Source organism: Colobus angolensis, unplaced genomic scaffold, assembly GCF_000951035.1.
Source record: "Colobus angolensis palliatus isolate OR3802 unplaced genomic scaffold, Cang.pa_1.0 Scaffold450, whole genome shotgun sequence".
Lineage (NCBI taxonomy): Eukaryota > Metazoa > Chordata > Mammalia > Primates > Cercopithecidae > Colobus > Colobus angolensis.
The window spans coordinates 2,138,090-2,154,291 of NW_012117933.1; positions in this window are offsets into that span (position 1 = coordinate 2,138,090).

Genomic DNA, 16,202 nt, shown 5'->3' on the forward strand with positions numbered 1-16,202 from the left:
ATAAAAAAATAAAATAAAATAAAATAAAATAAAATAAAAAGAAATATATTTAAAAGCAAAAGTTTCATAAATTGGCAAGAACAACTGATTTGTATTATGGAAAATGGAATTAGTAACCAAATTTCAACAAAAATTTTGGCATAAGTGATGAGTGACATTTTTAAAAGTGAAGTTCAGGAATCAGCAGCAGTGGACAATGAACCCCTTCTTATAAAGTATAGTGATGGCTTTTAGAGTGCAGAAGCTGGTGCTATCACTCTCTGCAGTTGGAGATGAAAGAGGCATATTTTCATGGTTGCCACACCAGTACACGAAACAAGCCTGCCGTGTTCTCTGCTAGGTCCAGGGCCACCAAGACAAGTGAAACCATCCCTGCCTTTCATCCAATTGTAAATAGGTTTGCCAATGCCAGCCTGCCTCAGCATCTTTGATACCTACACCTCATCCCACCTACCCATAGCAGCTGAATCCCACCTATCCATAGCAGCTGAAGTGGAAGGCTGAAAAGAGGAAAGAAAAAATGCAATTTCACAGATACTTTTTTCAGGTAAATTTTTTCAAATGCTTTTCTCTTCCTTGTACTTCATTAAGCGCTTGGTCTACAACCAAGTATGATTTGGAAAATGAAAGGCACATATGTTCATACAGGTAAAGTTAAAAAAAAAATACTCTCATATAGCATATTGGGCTGTTTCTCCAAATCCTTGACCAAACATGATGCTAGAAATGAAGAAGTCACCTCTAGTAGGGTGCTTCTGCTAGGAATATGTTCTATTTGGTGCTACATCCCGTGGTTGAATTTTTATTATATTGTATCCCACAGGCTATGCTCTAATTGGCTCCCATGCAAATTTCCTAGCTCTAACTTCATTTTGTTGATTAATGATTCCAACTTCCAATTCAATAATCCAATGTGCTGATATGGGACTTAAGAGACATACACAATAGAAAGTCTTGAAAATGTTTGGCATTAATGACGTGCTAAAGTAGTGATTCCCCTTTTATGAAATTATAAGATACTTCTTAATAAGTGTATTGGAGTTCCTTAATACACAACCTCTATTTCTACCCTCTCCACCATTTTATAAAAGTATTTTGTGACATCTATTTTATTTTGAAAAGTAAATTTATTTCAAATTTATATTTGTAACAATTGCTTAGTTCTTAAGATAATCAAAGATAAATGAAGGTATGTAAAAGCAAGGGCCTAAATTAAAGGATGGGTACACTTATATTGCTTTCTTTTGTCAGGTACAGCATAGTCTTGGGCTAACTCCATACTATATAATTAACGTAGTAGTATAACTCTGTATTACTATACTGACCCAGAGAGGCCCCATACATTAATGGTACCTGCTAAAACAAATAAATTTTTTAACTCTCAAAGTCACAAAAATTAGACATTTATTTTTTAGTTATGTACAGTCCAGTTGATATCCAAAAGGAAACCCAGGACAGCAGTATAAAGATTAAAAATGTGGTTTTCATAAAGATACCTCTGGGTTCAAAAACCTCAGTTCTACTAATAACTGTATAGCCTTTGGCATGCCACTTAAGCTCCCTGTATCACAGACTGGCAGAGATTCAAGAGTAAAAACCTAAATTTAATGTGGGAACCAGGAACAGGAAAAGAACATTAGTGGGGAACTGGAGACAGTCACAAAAGACCTGTAGGTTAGTAATATGGTATGGCTCTCTGTCCCCACCCAAATTGCATCTTGAATTGTACTCCCATAATTCCCACGTGTTGTGGGAGGGACCCAGTGGGAGAAAATTTGAATTATGGGGGCAGTTTCCCCCATGCTGTTCTCATGGTAGTCAATACGTCTCATGAGATTGGACGGTTTTATCAGGGGTTTCTGCTTTTGCATCTTCCTCATTTCCTCTTGCCGCTGCCATGTAAGAAGTGCCTTTTGCCTCCTGCCATGATTCTGAGGCCTCCCTAGCCATGTGGAACTGTAAGTCTAGTTAAACTCTCTTTTTCTTCCCAGTCTGGGGTATGTCTTTACCAGCAGTGTAAAAATGAACTAATACAGTAAATTGATACCAGTAGAGTGGGGCGTTGCTGAGAAGATACTAAAAAATGTGGAAGTGATGTTGGAACTGGGTAACAGGCAGAGGTTGGAACAGTTTGGAGGGCTCAGAAAAAGACAGGAAAATGTGGGAAAGTTTGGAAGTTACTAGAGACTTGTTGAATGGCTTTGACCAAAAGCCTAATAGAGATATGGACAATAAGGTCCAGGCTGAGGTGGTCTCAGATGGAGACGAGGAACTTGTTGGGAACTGGAGCAAAGGTGCCTCTTGTTATGTTTTAGCAAAGAGACTGGTGGCATTTTGCACCAACCCTAGAGATTTGTGGAACTTTGAAGTTGAGAAAGGTTATTTAGGGTATTTGGGGGAAGAAATTTCTAAGCAGCAAAGCATTGAAGAGGTGACTTGGATGCTATTAAAAGCATTCAGTTTTAAAAGGGAAACAGCAAAAGAGTTTGGAAAATTTGCAGCCTGATAATGCAATAGAAAAGAAAAACCCATTTTCTGAGGAGAAATTGGAGCTGTCTGCAGAAATTGGCGTAAGTAACAAGGAGCCAAATGTTAATCCCCAAGACAATGGGAAAAATGTTTCCAGGGCATGTCAGAGATCTTCACCTCTGACAGGGCAGCCCCTCCCATCACAGGCCTGGAGGCCTAGGAGAAAATGGTTTTGTGGGCCAGGCCCAGGTTTCCCGTGCTGTGTGCAACCTAGGGACTTGGAGCCCTGCATCCCAGCTGCTTCAGCTTTGGCAAAAAGGGGCCAACATAGACCTCGGGTTGTGGCTTCAGAGGGTGCAAGCCTCAAGCCGTGGCAACTTCCACATGGTGTTGAGCCTGTAAGAGCACAGAAGTCAAGAATTGAGGTTTGGGAACCTCTGCCTAGATTTTAGAAGATGTATGGAAATGCCTGGATGCCCAGGCAGAAGTTTGCTGCAGGGGCAGGGCACCGATGGAGAACCTCTGCTAGGGCAGTGTGGAAGGGAAATGTGGGGTGGGAGCCCCCACACAGAGTCCCTACTGGGGCACCACCTAGTGGAGCTATAAGAAGAGGGCCACCGTCCTCCACGCCCCAGAATGGTAGGTCCACCGACAGCTTGCATAGTGCACCTGGAAAAGCCACAGGCACTAAACGCCAGCCCGTGAAAGCAGCTGGGAGAGATGCTATACCCTGCAAAGCCACAGGGGCGGAGCTGCCCAAGATCATGGGAACCCACCTTTTGCCTCACTGTGACCCAGATGCAAGACATAGCCTCAAAGGAGATCACTTTGGAGCTTCAAGATATGACTGCCCTGCTGGATTTTGGACTTGCATGGGGCCAGTAGCTCCTTTGTTTAGTCCAATTTCTCCCATTTGGAATGGCTGTATTTACCCAATGCCTGTATCCCCATTGCATCTAGGAAGTAACTAACTTGCTTTTGATTTTACAGGCTCATCGGTGAAAGGAACTTGCCTTGTCTCAGATAATACTTTGGACTATGGACTTTTCAGTTAATGCGGAAATGAGTTAAGACTCTGGGAGACTGTTGGGAAGGCATGATTGGTTTTGAAATGTGAGGACATGAGATTTGGAGGGGACAGGGGCAGAATGATATGGTTTGGCTCTGTTTCCCCACCCAAATCTCATCTTGAATTGTATCCCCATAATTCCCACATGCTAAGGGAGGGACCTGGTGGGAGATAATTTGAATCATGGGGGCAGTTTCCCGCATGCTTTTCTTATGGTAGTGAATAAGTCTCATGAGATCTGATGGTTTTATCAGAGGATTCGGCTTTTGCATCTTCCTCATTTCCTCTTGCCACCACCATGTAAGAAGTGCCTTTCACCTCTGGCCATGATTCTGAGGCCTCCCCAGCCATGTGGAACTGTGAGTCCAATTAAACTTCTTTTTCTTCCCAGTCTCAGGCATGTCTTTACCAGCTGCATGAAAATGGACTAATACAGTTAGGTAATAGTTTTGTATCAACACTAATTGCCTGGTTTTGATAAGTGTACCATGGCTGTGCAAATGTAGTCATTAGAGGAAACTGAACGAAGGTTTCTATACTATTCTATACTGAGAGAAACTCTCTATAGTATTTTGGGAATTCTTCTCTAAGTCTAAAATTATTTAAAGGTAAAAGTTAAGAAAATTAAAATACCTGTTTGTGAGCAGCATTTTATCTGATTGGTATTGTAACCTGGTAGCTATGTTGTGGGGATGGTACCTAACCCACAACTGCCATTTAAGTCTAATTATCCATTAGTTCACAACAAGCAGTCCCAGTTAATCTGGCAATTCCAAGCTTTGCAACTGTAATACTCAGACATAGAAAGATCATCAGAATGAATGCAAGAAGGGTGGTCAGTAGAAAATTTGAGAAGAGAGGATGGGTAACTTTTGTCCCCTCACCATCCCCTTTCTGAGAGAGGGTACACAGGACACTTAGTTTCTTTCATGGCAGGGATTAGATTTTGTCTTAGTTCATTCATGGCTGCTATAATAAATAGATTAGGTTATTTATCAATAAATAATAGAAATTTATTTCCACAGTTTTGGAGGCTGGGAAGTCAGAAATCAAGGCACTGGCAGATTTAGTGTCTGGTGAGGGCTTCTCTCTGATTCCAAGATGGTTCTTGGAATGTTGCTGTGTCCTCATATGGCAGAAGAGATGGAAACACCAGACAGCTCTCTGAAGACTCTTTTATAAGGGCATTAATTCCACTCACAAGGGTAGAATCCTTATGATTTAATCACTTCTCAAAAGGCCCCACCGCTTAATACCATCGCTTAGGATTTAAGTTCCAACATGAATTTTAGAGGGACACATACATTCAAATCCTAGCAGATTTAAACTTGATGTTATCATCATTTACCACAGCAATAGCAAAAACAAACAAAGAAAAACTCACTATCGAGACATTCTGAAAAGGCACCTCCATGTTCATAGCTAAAGCTATTTGACATGATGATTTGTATAAGCCTTTTTCCCCCCTTCTCCTTTTGTGGTATCTGCCTTGCATGTTGGGAATACGTGGGCTCTAGAGCGCCACGTGAGCTCCTCTGGTGCCATTGTTGTGTGGCTTTTGGCAGAGCAATGTGAAGGAAGAAGCAGAAGGAAGGAATCGGTTCATCTGATGTCTTGACAGAGAGACAGATCTCTGTTCTGTCTCTGTTGTCCACGTGAGATCTCCAAAATGTATAGTTTTGTTGTGAGATTCACCAGATAGCATATTGAAGACTCCAGAGAGAGTAGAATATCAGCACAAAATGAACTGACATGAAAGGGTGAGTAGAGAAAGGAGGGATGCAGTTAGAACGAAAAGCCAGGCTGGGACATAACTGCTTCTCTAGATCTCACTGGTCTTTCTTTCTTTTCTGACACTGGAAAATAAAGGGAGTGTTTCCTGTGTAGGCTGTTTCCACTTGGACTGAATGGTGCTTTCCAACTCTAGGAATTGCCTTGAGATTGGTTATTTGGGTCATTATCTGTGCCTCCCAGCTGGAAAATGGGAATGGCAAGAGAACATACTTGGTAGGCCTGTGGGAGAGATAAATGAATTCACACCTATAAAGAAATTGGAATAGTGCCAGGCACCTTGTAACTCTCAATTAGCTATTTTTGTTCATAATGCTGACACTATTATTGCTATCAGAGCACTATGTGGGGAGGGAGCTTTTCAAGTAGAAACAATACAGGTTTTACACTCAGAACACGTGGGTCTGAATACTAATTCCACCACTCACTAGTTGAGTGATTTTGGGGAAACCAAACCTCAGTGGTCTGAGGGATAAGAGTATCTTACCTGTAAAGGGATAAGAGTATCTTACTTCAGAGACATCATAAGGTTTATGTGAGAACAAAAAGACAGCTTATAATGCTCAATATAAGGTAACCATTGTTTTTATTAGCATTACATTAGCGACCAGCAGAACTTAGTTATGTTCTGAGTGTGGTCACCTCAAAGGCCACATTTTTGGCCACAGGTCCTTTTCTGTGATGAATAAGTAGATGGCCTTAGACATACCCTGGAGTGTTGAAAGTGAAAGGACCTTGAAAATCATCTGCTTTCCTCGTTTTAAATAGCTTAAGTATATTGCTGTTGGGCAGCAAGCCACGCCCAAACTTCACTTAGGTTATCTTTCTAACTCAAGCTTGTGCGATTAGGCTGAAACCAAGGAAACAAGGACTGGCAAGGTGGCTGAAGTCATTTGGGATAACAGTAATAGGATTTGCCCAGCTGTGTTTGTTTGTACAACCTAATCACTCTTATTTAGAGATTGCTATCTGACAGCTTTGAAGTGCACACACAAATGAAAAGCGGGATTAGTACTTTGAACTGGAAGCACAGATTAGGGCCTTTCTTGTATGATTTTATGCCGGGGTTGGAAAACTACAGCCTTGATGGCCAAATTTGAACTGTCTCCTATTTTTGTGAATAAAGTTCTGTTGGAATGCCACCATGCTTATTTGTTTAAATACTGCCTGGGACTGCTTTCACACTGTAACACAGTTGTTGAGTAATTGCAGCAGAGATTGTATGGTCTACAAGGCCTAAACTGTTTACTATCTGGCCCTTTGTAGAAAGTGTGTGGACCCTTGGCCTATGTAGTCTCTGTCCACAAACCAATGTGGTAGATGATGGCATTGTACACAGCACTTGCTCATATGGATATCATAAAGAAAATGCGGATACCAGGCTTAGAGAATTTAGCATAAAAATCATAATTCTCAACAATCCTTAAAGAATGAATGCCACTTGGTAATTTTTTTCCTAAGATCCATGCAATAAAAAGAAAATACTAAATACTTCTAATATGCCTTTCCATTTTTAATATCAAGGAAATATTATGAAGGCAAAATAAATATTTTTGAAATATTTCACACTCCTTGGAAAAAAGATACTATAAAAAAGTAAAGAGAAGTAGGTAAATAGGCCACATGTCATATGCTTCAAAGTAAGATGTCTAATGTTAGTAAAGTTATTTTCTCATAATTCTCTTTATTATTGAACTTCAAAAGACAGTGGAAACTTAAACACATAATGGGATAGAGTAAACTTCTGGAAACCACCATGTTAGGAGAAACAGAGTAGATGTTACTCTCACTGTTAACATCCCCCTACTCAAATGTATGTAGAACTTTAAAAAAATAAATGATTATCATCATCAATTTATCTACCAAAAAGGTAGTTAAATAAAATAACATAATCTCATAAAGCTTTATAAAATGACATCCGAACCATTAGTCTTTCTCAGATAAGCTCTGACTTAGGAGTGAATATGAGAGCATAGAAACATATTTTTAGCCCTGGAAAGGTGATCGTCATTTTCTAGCCTGATCATGTCAAATCCATCTGGTTTGTATGACCTGTAGAAAAGCTTTGGTTGTCACTTAGATTGTAAAATGCTGCATTTTATTCTCCAAACTTATTCATATATTAAATTTCCCAATAAGCCGAGACTCTTAGACGAAAAGAAGAATTTAAACTTACCATCTAGTGTTGTGGCTGACAGATTGGGCTCTGGAGTCAGGCAGGAAGCCCTGGACCACTTTACAAGGTTTTACGAAGCCAAAGGCCTTAAGACTCAATGTCTTCATCTGTAGAACGGGCATAAAATAGTGCTATCTCATATGGTTTTTGTGAGGGTTAAATGATACAAAGCATAAGAAGTGCTTAGAAAAGTACCTGGAAAGAGGAGGTGCTCAATACTTTTAACTTTTTGATTAAGTATTATCTTTAGCATCATTTTACAGGGTGACCATTAATAGCATGGCCATATTTGTAGTAGGAAAAAGTTGAGGAGTGTTTGTGTGTGTGTGTGTGTGTGTGTGTGTGTGTGTGTGTGTGTGTGCATGAAGTGGGGAGTCCTCTCTCTAAACAATTCCTCCAATTTTGTTTAATTTTATTGGATTTCTCAGTATTGACTGCACATTGGAATCACTCAGGAGCTTTACATATCCTGATGCTTAGGTCACACTCCAGACAAATTCAGTCGAAATCTCTGAGTATGGGGGCTGAAGTATCAGATTTTTAAAAGTTCCCAGGTGATCCCATTGTGCAGCCAAGATTCAGAATCAGTGATCTAAAGCAACCTTTCTCCTGGAAAGTTAGAAGAATGCTAACATTACAATAGTGGCTCTGAACTAAGATACAAAATAGAATCCAACATCTCCATCTTCCCACAAATCCCCTAAAAGAATAGATTTTATTTTTAAATCCTGTTTTGCTTCTGAATTTCCTGTCATTGAACGACCCCACAAAGGTCATACTAAATTTCTTCTTCTTCTTCATTTCTCATATATACTGAGGTTCCAAGTCCCAGTGAGTTACACTTCTTGGAATCTCTGAAATTCACCTCTCCCTTTCCATTACTTCAGCTTCACTCAAGGTTCAGACTGTTATCTTTTCTGTCTCAGACTGATATGATTATCCTACAATTGATCTCCATGTCCCTGGTGTGTCCCTCTTCAAATCCTCTCCCTAGTTTATGTTCCCCAGAAGCAGATCTAGAGACAAAGATTCAAGGATAAATAGTTTATTATACTAGTAGGGCAGTGGTTTTAAACCTGGAGGGGTAGGGAGTAATTTATTCCCCCAGAGGCATTTGGAAATATCTGGAGGCTTTTTTGGTTGTTACAACTGTGACAGATGGGTGGTGATACTGACATCTAATGCATAGAGACCAGGGATGTTGCTAAACATTCTTCAGTGCACAGGACAGCACCACCACGTCGATCTTGCACAATGAAGTATTATCTAGCACCAGATGTCAATAGTGTCCATGTTGAGAAATAGTATAGTATAGAAGCAGGAAAATGAGACAGAGAAAAGAAAGAAGCCAAATAAAGGTACATTGTCAAGTTAGTTAGCACTGTGGGCAACTGCAGTTAAGTCTTGCTTGGAAACTCTAGGAGACTGTATAGACCACATACTCTAGAATTATCTCACCCAAGGGGTGTGGGATGTTTATCCACCAACCCCTGCAAGTCATTGGTGACTACTGCAGCAGTCAGAGTGTTGGTTGCTTAATTCTTCCATACTTCCAGTTTGCTGCACATGGTGCAGAGAAAGAATAGGGCTTCTTTAGCCTAAAAAGGCCATTGGGCAGTTTATTGAAAGTCTGTAATAATAAAGTCCAAGGGGATATGAGTGGGGCAGCATCTACCACAACACCCTCACATATATGCCAGAAGAATAATTCTAGAGGCTTAATCAGAATGTTCTTTCATTGCTTTTACATCATCTTTAAGATAAAGCTAAATTATTTAAGGTGGTGTACCAGATCCTTCATGATTTAGCCTGTCCATCTCATTGGCCCTGAATCCTATCAAACAGAATTGGATTTTATAACTCTAGTCTGTACATCTGATTTATTTCTAGAATGGTGATTCTCAATTTGGATGTGCATTGGAATTACCTAGGGTACTTTAAGAAATACTGATCCTGGGGTTCTACCCAGAGATTCCAACATAATTGACCTTCAGCATGTCCTGGACACTGACATTCTTTACAGCTCCTCTGGTTATTCTAAGGTACAGCCAAAGTTGAGAAAGAACATCCTAGAATGTTTTTCCTAGGGACAGGACTGTGTCATTCATCTTTGTATTTTTCCCATGACCTTCCACAGAGTGAATCTCATAATAGATATTCAACTGATCTTTATTAAATTAATGTAATAAAAAGAGTGAGAGAAACAAGGCTTGTGTGAAGAGAGCAAAGCTTAGAATCAACATTGGTTGAGCATCTCCCATGAGCTAATATGAATTAGCACTTTACAAGCTTTAGTGCTTTTATTCATCACAGCAACATTGTGTTGCTTCTGCTGTTTTTTTTCCCCCAGGAAAGGAAGATCTGCTGTATTTAGGTTTGTTTTGCTGTGTTTTCTCAGAGGAGAAAGCTGATATTCAGAAGTTAACTCATCCAAGGTCACAGAGCAGAGCCACAACTCAAAACTTGACCTGCCCAACTTCAAAGACCAGACCCTTTTCAAAACATGATCCTTTCTCAAATAGGAAATGGGAAGTGGGAACCCCATAAGAGCTTGGTTTCTTTCTTATTTCATGGCTATGAAAGGTATGCCCAGCAGATTCCTGGAAACAGCAGAGAAGTTGAAATTTTACTGACACTCCATATACTCAAAGACAGAGATTGTACATTGAACATTAGTGCCATGGTACTCAATGAAAAATTAAAAACCAGCATCTCCAACAGGAACTAATTTGGCATTACTGAGATGTGACTGAAGTATCTTCAGTGTGACCCAAGTCTTCTGGAGCAATTGCTATCTTAACAGGTTAGGCCGTGGCAAATGTAGGGATGACCGAATAAAAAAGAGAGAGGGCCACTTGCTTTGTGGCTTCAAGCCTGCAAATCAGAAATAATACAAATAAAAGTGTCACCAACCAGAAACAAAATTACAATGATAAGTAGGCTATAGAATGTGCCTAAATAAACAGGTGATGTTTCCCTTTCTAAACTTTGATAATATAAATTAAAAACATGATAGTGACTGCTATGCCTCTAGCTCTTCCCATTCCAGAAAAAGATGTTGAGGAAAAAAGTTACAAATCCACACACATGCAATTAAAAAATGGAAGATTTCCATCAGTTTTGACATTAACCTTTTCCCCATTACATCCACAAAAGAAGGAATATTAATGGACAGGATATGAGTAGAATGATTCAAGTAAAAAAATATAAACTCTAACTGTATTCAGTGAGTTACAAATTTCCAGCTACTGTTCAATACACTTTGTGAAGAAGGCTAACAATGACAGTGTGCTTCCTTTGGTTTTATAGACTTACATATTGTGGTGACGTACAAATAGAGACTTTAAACAATATAAACACAACCTGGCTATTAACTGTAATACTAGAAATCACTGCTATGCCTTTTAAAGACAAAAATTTCTCCCCGCTCACACTGCTAAGGTTCTCCTCCTACAAACTCTGGGAAACCAAGACTCGACAAATCTGACACTGACTCAGAAATGCTACATTCCATCTCTAAATTTCTGTCTCCTGATTTTCTGACAACCTTTTGATGATATGTGAAGTATCAAATCTGGAATGTATGGTGGATTTCACAAATGCAGTGATTCTCTCAATTTGGCCCACTTTCAGAGGAATATATCTGTACCTCAGAGCTGCAAGAGAACTTGATTTGTATTTGTAATTCAATAATGTTGTGTTTCAGAAAGAAGACAAATATAAAGCTTTGTGTTACTATAATACTGTCATTATGTCGATGAAATGAGAAATACAATTTTAAAAATGTTAACACATGACCAAGAAAATGATAAGTCTTGGGTCGATGCATAACAATATGTACCATTTCAGCATTAATTTGTCCATCAGAAAATCCTCATGTCTAAGGTTAATTGCCATGTGCTTGCTGACCTACCATGTATTTTGAAATTCAAAGTCTTTCTGGCACAGCCATCAATACACGTTGGATTCCTGAATTCATCTTTAATTGAAAACTAAACTCCATCCATGTCTCTAATTATGCCTATATATGGCACCAAAATCAAAAGACAAAAATGCTATGAACAAGCAGTCAAGTCTCTTCCAACACAAGAGAAACACAGAGAACATTTATCGTAACAGATATGAATAAATTCCCCACTCAACTGTCTCAGATAAGCAGGCCAAAACTTATTTTACTCTCCAATATGAAAATATCTATTATTAGGAAGTATTTTTTTCTATTTTCTCAATATGTATTTTAAATTATTTTTTGCTGAGAATATATGTGTGTGTGTGTGTGTATTTGCAGTAATAATACCAATCAGTCATAAAGTTTAAAAGAATGCAGGCCGGGCATGGTGACTCATGCCTGTAATCCCAGCACTTTGGGAGGCCAAGGCGAGTGGATCCCAAAGTCAGGAGTTCAAGACCAGCCTGGCCAATATGGTGAAACCCCATCTCCACTAAAAATACGAAAATTAGCCAGGCATGGTGGCGGATGTCTGTAGTCCCAGCTACTCGGGATGCTGAGGCAGCAGAATGACTTGAACCCAGGAGGCAGAGGTTGCAGTGAGCCAAGATTGCGCCACTGCACCCTAGCCTGGGTGCTAGAGCAAGACTCCATTTCAAAACAAAAAAAGAAAAAAGAAAATAAAGAAAAAAAAGAAAGAAAGAATACTAGGAATCTATGGGAGAAACAGTTTTGAATCAACTTTCTGGAAAGTGAATTTTATAAGGAAATGTGAGTATGAATTCAACATTAGAAGAGGAAAACCTCTTCAAGAAGGCCAAAGAGGATAAAGAATATGCATTTTTTAAAAAGGAAAGAGGTTTGGAGCGCCAAGCACAATTGCCCCTGCTAACTCCCACCCATGGACATCTATCCATAGCTTCATCCTGACCCCATGCAAAATCTGTGAGATTCACTGGACTCCAGTGTTCTTTCTCTGGCTATGTACTTGGTAGTGGGAAAAAGTCTACCTCTGTAAAAGTGAATGAATGTATTTATTTATTATTTATTGCTTTTTGCTGAGGTATAACACATGTACAGTAAGCTGTGTAAAGTATACAAAAGGGTACCATTCAAAGGAGTTTTACAAAGGAGTTACACACCTGTGTAACCACCCAGATCAAGATCTAGGACATTTCTAGCACCCCAGGAGGCTCCTTCATGCCTCCTCCTTGTCAGTGGCCCACTCCCCCACCCTCACTCCATAACAATAACTGCTCTTCTAATTTCCATCACCATCAGTTTTTGTTGTTGTTGTTGTTTGTTTTTGTTTTTGTTTTTGTTTTTTTGAGACGGAGTTTCACTCTTTTTGCCCAGGCTGGAGTGCAATGGCACAATCTCGGCTTACTGTAACCTCCACCTCCCGGGTTCAAGCGATTCTCCTGCCTCAGCCTCCTGAGTAGCTGAGATTACAGCTATGCGCCACCACGCCTGGCTAATTTTTGTATTTTTAGTAGAGACGGGGTTTCTCCATGTTGGTCAGGCTGGTCTCGAACTCCCGACCACAGGTGATCCGCCCATCTCAGTCCCCCAAAGTACTAGGATTATAGGCGTGAGCCACCGCGTCCCGCCAGTTATCTTTAATTCTTTATCATGTTCAGCATGCACCCTCTGTGTCTGGCTTCCTTCATTCACCAAAATACGTGGGAGAGTTATCCCTTGTGCTGCATGTATCAGCAGTTTTCTTTTTCATTGCTGTGGAGTATTCCATTGTATGAATATGCCACACTTTAGTTTCCTTTCTACTGTGATGAACATTTGGGTGTTCCAAGTTGGGGCTGTTATGAATAAAGATGCTATTTAACTTTTTTGGTCATGTTTGTTGATGGACATAAATTCTCATTTCTCTTGCATATAATCCTAGGAGTGTAGAATTGCTGAGTCATAGGGTAGGCATTTGTTTAAAGTTAGTGGACACTAAACATGTCCATTTTGAGAAGTTCAGATATGCTTTGTAGCGATGGGTTAAATCTCTTCATAAACCTGAGTCATTTGACTTCATAGTGTGATTACTGACAGCAAAAACTTCGAGAATTACCTAGAAAATCATTGAATAGAAGCTACACAGAAATACCATACATGTTTCTCCCAGAAAGTAAGCTCTGTTTATTTTCAGCTAATAGTATGCATCTATAGGTTTAACCCCACAGAGAAAAATTAGAATCTTAAGCACTGGGGATTTTATCCTCCCCAAACTGCAGCCAAATTATGCAGTGTACCAAGCTTATGAACAAGTCTCATCTGCTTGCCAGTTCACCGAGACGTTTAAATAGCTCTTTCTATTCTCATTGCCCCATTCCTTCTGGATATACATAAGTAATACAATAAATAAATTAACTATTATTTAATATTCATTTTGCAAAAGTGTCATTCAGCCTGCAATTAAGTGAATGATTATACATAAGGCTGGCCAGTTTATACATATTTAAAACTTCCCCCCAAATCAATCATGTTTTTGTAACACGGAGTACAGATTTCTCAGATATGCTTACACTGCTGTGCTATTTACATATGTTTTTAGGTCTCTGTAATTCTACGTTGGATTGTGGAAGGAAGGAAGGAAGGAAGGAAAGAAGGAAGGAAGCAAGGAAGGAAGGAAGATTTATAGAATTAAAAAGGAAGAATCCATTTTTCTATGTAGTAATTATACACATTCCATTTCAGGCTGCCTCCACCCTCTTTCTACCAATAGATTTTTGCACATTGTGACCAGAATGGCCTCCCTATGAGTTCTAAAAAATATCTCTAGATGACTATTGTTTAACTCAAAATACAGAAGCGATAGATCAATGGATGAAAGAAATACTTAATTCTTAATTAAACAAAATACTTAAATTCTAAATATCCACCCAGGGAAAAGTAAGAAAACATTTCTAGGTAGAGGAGGTATACATTTTTGCTGGATCACACTATTTTATAGGTGAAGAAATGCAGAGGCTGATAGAAATAAGTGTTTCATAGAGGAGAAGCTTCACAACATTGGTCTGGGCAAGGATGTTTTTTTTCCAAAGTGACCACAAACGCACAGGCAACAGAAACAAAAATAGACAAATGGGATGGCATCAAACTGTAAAGCTCAGCAAAGGAAGAAATTGGAAACCATCATTCTCAGCAAACTAATGCAGGAACAGAAAACCAAACACCGCATGTTCTCACTCATAAGTGGGAGTTGAACAATGAGAACACATGGACACAGGGAGGGGAACATAACACACTGGGGCCTGTAAGGGGGTAGGGGGTTACCCTCCCCTGTTAGGAGAGGGATAGCATTAGGAGAAATATCTAATGTAGATGACAGGTTGATGAGTGCAGCAAACCACCATAGCATGTGTATACCTATGTAACAAACCTGCACGTTCTGCACATGTATCCCAGAACTTAAAGTATAATAATAATAATAAAAACAAAGAGACAACCCACAGAATGGAAGAAAATATTTGCAAATCATACATTTAATAAGGAATTAATATTCAAAATATATGAGGAACTCAACTCAATAGAAAGGAAATAAATAGCTTTATTTAAAATGGGCAAAGGACTTGGACAAACATTTCTAAAAAGAAGGCATAAAAATGGCCAACAGGCACGTGAAAAAATGCTCAGCATCACTACTCATTGGGGAAATGCAAATTAAAACCACAATGCGATATCATCTGATACTTGTTAGAATGGCTTTTATCAAAAAGATGAAATATAAGTGTTGGTGACGGTGAGGAGAAAAGGGAACCCTTGCATACTGTTGGCGGGAATGTAAGTTAATACAGCCATTATGTAAAATGGTGTAGAGATTTCTCAAAAAATGAAAAATAAAACTACCATATGATCCAGTATCCCACTTCTGGGTACCTATCCAAAGGAATTGATATCAGTGTGCTGAAGAGGTATCTGCATTCCCATGTTCATAGCGTTATCCACAATAGCCAAGATGTGAAATCAACCTAGGCATTCCTCATCAAATGAATGGATAAAGAAAATGTGGTAAAAATGCACAATGGAATACTGTTCAGCCTTAAAAAGGGGAACAATATTGTCATTTGCAACAACATGGATGAATCTAGAGGACATTATGCTAAATGAAATAAACCAGGCACAGAAAGACAAATCCCTTATAATCTCACTTACATGTGGAATCTAAAAAAGTTGAACTCACACAGCTAGACTCCGTCTCAAACAAAAAAAAGAAAGAAATAGAGAGTAGAATGACGGTTACGGAGGCTGGAGGTGTCAGGAGGAAGGGAAAGGGGAGTTGTGTAATCGAAGGGCTCAAAGTTTCAGAAAGACAGGAGGAATAAGTTTTGAGATCTATTGTATGGCAGGGTGATCATAGCCAATAATATATTGTATATTTCAAAATAAGAGAGTAAAGTTCAAATGTCTCACCATAAAAATGATAGGTAAATGATGTGCTGGATATGCTAATTAGCTTGATTTAATTATTCCGCATTGTGTACACATATCAAAACAACACATTGTACAGATATAACAAATTATGTTAAACAGATGACAACTTAACTATGATCACAAAGAAAAGAAACATAAAAAACAACAAAAAATCTTTAATTTACCCTTTAATTCTACCTCTTCAACATTTTTACTTTTTATTGTCACAATTCATATCTTTTTACATTGCTTTCTCTTTTTTTTTTTTTTATTATACTTTAAGTTCTAGGGTACATGTGCATAACGTGCAGGTTTGTTACATATGTATA